This window comes from Palaemon carinicauda, chromosome 21 (assembly GCF_036898095.1).
Source record: "Palaemon carinicauda isolate YSFRI2023 chromosome 21, ASM3689809v2, whole genome shotgun sequence".
Lineage (NCBI taxonomy): Eukaryota > Metazoa > Arthropoda > Malacostraca > Decapoda > Palaemonidae > Palaemon > Palaemon carinicauda.
In genome coordinates this window covers 114,537,910-114,545,086 of record NC_090745.1, presented here as the reverse complement: position 1 = coordinate 114,545,086, position 7,177 = coordinate 114,537,910, and positions in this window count along the sequence as shown.

Genomic DNA, 7,177 nt, shown 5'->3' with positions numbered 1-7,177 from the left:
CTGTGATAACGATGTCCAAACCTAAGGCTGATTACGTGAATTGAGCATTTTGCTTGTCCGTGACCTTGATCTTTGACCTTGACCTTTCAAAGATTGATAATTTCCAGCCCTTTATATAACACTTAATCCTTGCAAGTTTCATTATTCTACGATTAAAATTGTGGCCAGGAAGCTGTTCACAAACAAACACACACAAATTACAAACATACTAATAGGGGCGAAAACATAGACTCCTTCAAATTTCGTTGGCGGAGGTATTAACAACGGGTAACTTGAAACCAACAACGCTTCCCACACTCTACAGATGGGCAGGTATTGGACCACCACACACCCGCACAGCCATCCATGCCAAGACACAGAAGCTTAGCCAAGGCCTCAGAAAGAAGACTGAAGTCCAGAAAGAGCTTTATGATCATTCCTTATTTATATCCTGAGCAGCCAGCTCAGCATAGGCTCGAACAGTGGAGGAAATAGGCTACTGCCATCCATCATCATCATCATCCTCATCTCCTACGCATATTGACGCAAAAGGACCTCGGTGAGATTTCGCCAGTCGTCTCTAATTTGAACTTTCAAATCAATACTTCTCCATTCATCATCTCCTATTTCACGCTTCTTAGTCCTCAGCCATGTAGGCTTGGGTCTTCCAACTCTCCTAGTGCGTTGTGGAGCCCAGTTGAAAGTTCGGTGAACTAATCTTCCTATTGGAGTGCGAAGAGCATGCCCAAACCATCTCCATCTACCCTTCAGCATGATCTCATCCACATAAGGCACTCTAGTAATCTCTCTTATAGTTTCATTTCTAATCCTGTCCTGCCATTTAACTCCCAATACTCTTCTGAGGACTTTGTTCTCAAATCCACAAAATCTGTTGGATATTGGTCCATCCAGAGATGAACAATTTCCAAGTGGAAAAACCCTCTCAAGGAAAAGCACTAGAGTGGATAAGACTGGGAGTAACACCTAGAAATGGCGACTCAAATTCAGCAGTGAGTGCCAGTGTGGCTATCCCATCTTTCGTGGACTGTATTGCCAGATGGGTTAGTCTAAAAATCCACAAAACTTATGATAAAAAATTCCCAAAACAACCCAAATATCCCCATTTTCACAAATATATTTTCTTCTGATCCTGTAGGTTTTACTAATATAGAAATTACTCAAAATATTTCATATAAGTGCAAGCAAAGTAATTGCAACAATATAAAGGTTTACTCAGCTTTGTTTCTTCTTCATATAAATTTATACAGAATATCCCCGTCAGACACCCAAAACCCCCAAATCTAGGGATAAATCCCCATATCTGATTTGGGGACCCACTTGTACAGATCAAAACCTCTTGAACGCCAATGAAGAGGCCAAGCAATGGATCCAGGACTGGTGCGACAGGATATGATGATTATATCACTATTGATGATGATCATAGTTATAACTACAGTATTATTATCAGCATCAATATGACATAAAAAGGATTCCTTACTAAGGATAATTTTCATACTACTACACTGCCACCATCACTACCACCTCCACCACCACTTATACTATTACTACTACTACTACTACTACTACTACTACTACTACCACCACGGCCACCACTACCACCCCCACTACTACGACTAGTACTACGACTACTATTACTACTACTACTTTTCTGCAGTAATAGAAAATACAAACGAAAATAATTTTAAACCTATTTTGTAGATATGAATGAATACAAACATACAAAATAAGTCAATTAAGGATTCTGTAAGCGTTGACAGCTACATTTACTCCAGATAGAAAATCTCTCTCTCGGGAATCAGGAAAAGACAGAAAAAAATGCTAGAGGCCTAAAAGCTTCTTTTCATCCTTTTTAAAGCATACAAGAGTCTTTCTCAATAAAGGTCACCTTTTAAGCCTGCTTATCTCTCCGTAGGAAGAGACACCGTACGTCATTGCTTTAGGGATTTTAATCTAATGCCTGGGCTCTAAGGCTCCCTGGATGAAAGACGTTCGCTTTTCGTGAGATTTTATGTCATAAAGTTTGCTTTCTTTATATAGAAACGAGGAATATCATTATTATTATTATTATTAATATTATTATTATTATTATTATTATTATTATAAATTCAAGAGGTATGTCTTTTTGAACTTCCTAAAAAAGATCCTTTTCAGTTAAAAATGTGAAAGAAGAATTTCTTAAATCCCAGAACTTGAATTAAGAAAACGAAGGTAATTCAACACTCCACATCTCACTTTCCCCCTTTGTCTGGATTAAGAAAGTGGGTTCATTTAGCATATAGAAACACACACACACACACACATATATATATATATATATATATATATATATACATAAATATATATATATATATATATATATATATATATATATATATATATATATATATATTCATATATATGTATATATATTATATATATGTATACATAAATATTATACATATATATATATATATATATATATATATATATATATATATATATATTATATATATGTGTGTGTGTGTGTGTGTGTGTGTGTATGTGTGGTATTGTAGATCAAAACTGACATGATTGAATGAAGAAAATTTTAGGTTTTTAATAGAATCTCTCTCTCTCTCTCTCTCTCTCTCTCTCTCTCTCTCTCTCTCTCTCTCTCTCTCTCTCTCTCTCTCTCTTTTAATGCTCCATATGAAACGGACATGCTGACTAGGGTGAAAGAAAAAAAAAACTTTCATGTGTCATATCAACAAGAATTGTGAGAACATAATAAAGTTAAAATAACGGAACGAAAAAAATCTTCAGTAAATGTCGGTATCTTTGATCGCCTTGGGGTTAGTTAAAAATGGAAATATCCAAGAAAAAGAATAAGTAAAAGCTTTTATTGGAAAGGGAATTTGAAATATTCTCTGCACATGAAATTCTCCGTAAAAATATACTGCTCTCAACAATATTTCAGTAAAATGAAGGCGGCCGTAAGTTTTACCCTACTGTGATATTATCTTTAACGGGTTGGTGGCCTTAATATATCTCATAAACGTCAATATATCCGTTTTAAAAACGGTATATGCCTGACAACATTTATTCCACGAATTTTAGCCTTTTTTTTTTTTTTTTTTTTTTTTTTTTTTTTTTTTTTTTTTTTTTTTTTTTGGTGGCAAATTTTTAACACTTGGTTTTGTCTCCTTTTCTATTTAGATTCCCATAATGCAATGCGAGGTTTTTCACCTACACTAATAAAAAAAATCGTACTTTTAATCGGAAATTCTCCGGAAACATACTGTTCTCATCCGTATTTCAGTAGAATACAGACGACTGTAAGTTTTACCCTACTTTGATATCATCATGAATGAGTTGGTGACCGTAATATCACTCCTTAAGTTTTTTTAAACGGTAAATGCGTGACAACATTTATTCAAGGATTTTTACCGTCTTTTACGGAAGATTTTTAACATTGCAATAAATGTCAAAATCATTTGTCTTAAAACTTGGAATGCTTAAGTGCAACAAATCTCATTGCTTTCTCGACAATGTTTAGAGGTTTTTAATAATACCTTATCTTTCGATACTCTCTAATTGGCCATTTTACGATATAGACTCATTAACATTTTTACCAAAAAGTAATGAACACATTTGAGTAGTCTATGGTCCCTTCTTTAGTATGAACAAACAGGAAAAAATAAAAAGCTTGCCATTTTTTTTTTCAGTCTAAATTAGGATATATTTTTTTCTTAACCTTATTCTGTCTTTAGATAAATATGATTATAATTATAATAATAATAACACTAACAAATCCCCATCCAAAGCGTATAAAGATTCTTTAAGAAATTTATAGGTTTCGATAATAATCTTGAAAATATGAAAAAAATAAAAAAGTTAAAATACAATAAAAAGAAAAATGAGTTGAGACAAGACCTACAAATAGACAGTATTTTGGCTGTTATTAGCATGAATAAAAATAAAAAATACAATAAAATGAAAATTGAGTAGGGAAAGACCTACAGTATTTTGGCGGTTATTAGCATGAATAAAAATAAAAAATACAATAAAATGAAAATTGAGTAGGGAAAGACCTACAGTATTTTGGCGGTTATTAGCATGAATAAAAATAAAAAAAATAAAAAAATACAATAAAAAGAAAAAGGAGTAGAGACAAGACCTACAGTCAGACAGTATTTTGGCTGTTATAAGCATGAATGAAAAAAAGAAAAGATAAGAAAAAAAAAATAGTAGAAACAAGACCTACAGACAGACAGTATTTTGCTAGAGGAAGACCTACAATATTTTGGCTGTTATTATCATGAATAAAAATTTAAAAAAAGTAAAAAAATTCAATGAAAAGAAAATTGAGAAGAGAAAGACCTACAGTATTTGTTATTATCATAAATAATAATAATAAAAAAAAAATCCCTTAATCCAAGTCAATAACCGTCGCCAGCTAAGCTGGAGTTGATCCCGAGAGGAAATTGAAGTTGATATTGTTGGTTTTAATACCCAGGAGAAATGAATAGAGATAGAATATTGATGGCGACCTCTCTTGCCAACTATGCTAAGCTTCAATGCGTTGCGCCAGGTTGTGCACAAATATGTTTGCAAATGAGGAAATTGCAGAGTCTAAGTGATGATTCGAGGTCATTTTATTCATATAGATCCGTAGATTGTGGTTTTATATGACATGTTCATGCGTAAGATGTGTGTATATATATATATATATATATATATATATATATATATATATATATATATATATATATATATATATATATAAACTGTATATAATTATATATGTATATAAATATATATACATATATATGTATATAAATATATATATATACATACATATGTATAAAAATGTATATATATATATATATATATATATATATATATATATATGTATGTATGTATGTATGTATATACATTATATATATATATATATATATATATATATATATATATATATATATATAAAGACAATAGGTTTCAATTTACACATTTACATTAATTTCTTACTGTGAATATTTTGATTTTGTTCTCACAACTAGAAATTACAGGAAAATCCCATGACATCCATAAGAAAAAAAAGGACATTAAGGAAAAAAAATAAAAGTAAAATCGAAGGCGAGACCACGAAAAAGTTCTTTGAACTTTCACAAGCTTGTAAACCCCCCCCCCCCCCCCCCCCCACACACACACAAGCTGTCAGCAACCCCTGCCCCCCACCAGCTCCACCAGCCCCACTAGCCCCACCAGCTCCACCAAGCAAGCCTCTTTTGTTTGGCAACCTTCTCATTTGAGAGAGATTTTCAAAAGACACAGGCTAGACGAAAAGCATCTCCTCGCTGCTTCCTTTTCCATCCAAATTGCATCAGTCTCCCCTGTGCGTGAGATCGTCTTATCAGGACGCGGAGCATCATGAATATATTTTACGCTCGGCTTCGCTCGCAAATTAAGCGCCACTTTAGGAAACGCTCATCACGTTGTTCTTGTATGTTGTCGAGGGTCGTTCTTTACAACCTCGACCTCGGTGCGTCTGGACCCAGAAAAAAATCCAAATCAATCAATCAGTGGATCTCAGTGCAATATTTTATAGTTAAAGCTCGTAAAGGTTTAAAGGCCACTCATGAATGGCAGAGGTAAGGAACAGTGATATTACCCTAGCAAGCAGGACAGTGTCCCAGAAGCTGACCCTATATACATCCCTTCTCCACTCAAGCTAGGACCAAGGAGGGCCAGGTAATGGTGTTAATGACTTAGCAAGGAACAGTGACATTGCCCTAGCAAGCAGGACAGTGCCCTAGAAGTTGAACATATATACATATGATCTGCGCCTAAGTCCCTCCTTGGGTTAGAGTTCTCTTGCTTGAGGTTACACTCGGGCTACGTGGTTTATGGTTTAATTTTTTGTATTGCAAACCATTGTTCTCTAGTCTTGGGTAGTGCCATAGCCTCTGTACCATGGTCTTACACTTTCTTGGGTTAGATTTCTCTTGCTTGAGGGTACACTTGGGCTATGTGATTTATGGTTTCATTTTTTGTATTGCAAACCATTGTTCTCTAGTCTTGGGTAGTGCCATATCCTCTGTACCATGGTCTTCCACTGTCTTGGGTTAGAGTTCTCTTGCTTGAGGGTACACTCGAGCACATTATTCTATCTCGTTTCTCTTCCTCTTGTTTTGTTAAAGTTTTCATAGTTTATATAGGAAATATTTACTTGAATGTCATTGTTCTTAGAATATATTTTTCCTTGTTGCCTTTCATCTCTGGGCTATTTTCCTTGTTGGGGCCCCTGGGCTTATAGCGTCTTGCTTTTCCAACGAGGGTTGTAGCTTTGCAATACAAAAAATGAAAGCATAAACCACATAGTCCGAGTGTACCCTCAAGCAAGATTTATCCATTGCATATCGAAGTGGTCGAACCTTGGCCACGCACATTATACAAATGAAAAATAGAAGCGACTGGACATCCGAAACGGCCTTGGTCCCACAATGGCAGGAATAAGTAAGGACCTGAATCTCTCTTGGATCTGCAACTGGCGGGCGCATGCAGTCTTTAAAAGGCAATAAAGCGAAGCATTGTATTATTTTGTCCCAAATACTCACGTCAACCTTTCCAAGTGGCCGTGGCAGTCCTTGGAAGGAGTATTCTCGGCCGCTTCGTCCTTTTTAAAGAATTCAATAGATTGATCTCGCCTGTGTGTGTTCGCTCTATTTCTATCCTCTGAAGTTCTTCGCCGAGGAGTGAAGTGCTTGCGTTTGTGCATGACGTTAGTAAGGAGTAAGATAGTAATGCGGGGGGGGGGGGGGGGGGAAGGAGGAGGGAGAGATCTTCCCAGACAAGGAAAAGTTGTGGGAGGGATATTGTGAGATACGGTCAGATTCAACAGACTCACGGACATAAAAAGAGTGTAGGTGGACTTTTGATTCTTATTGTACATAGCATGTTCTGTGTGAGTATGTGTAAGAATCAGAATCGTTTAGGCTGACTCTGACTTATACATACACACACTCACGGTCCGGATGTAGGCTCGATCTGCTGCCATGCGAATGTGAGGCGAACTCGTTACTGCTGTACTATAGCCAGGAAGCTAAAATTACTCCCAAGTATTTAAATAAGGAAGAAAAATTAATTCTCTAAATAGATTCTTCACATGAGCGTCCCCTTGTATAATGTGATTGGATTCTTTCGGGAAATCAAAAGAACT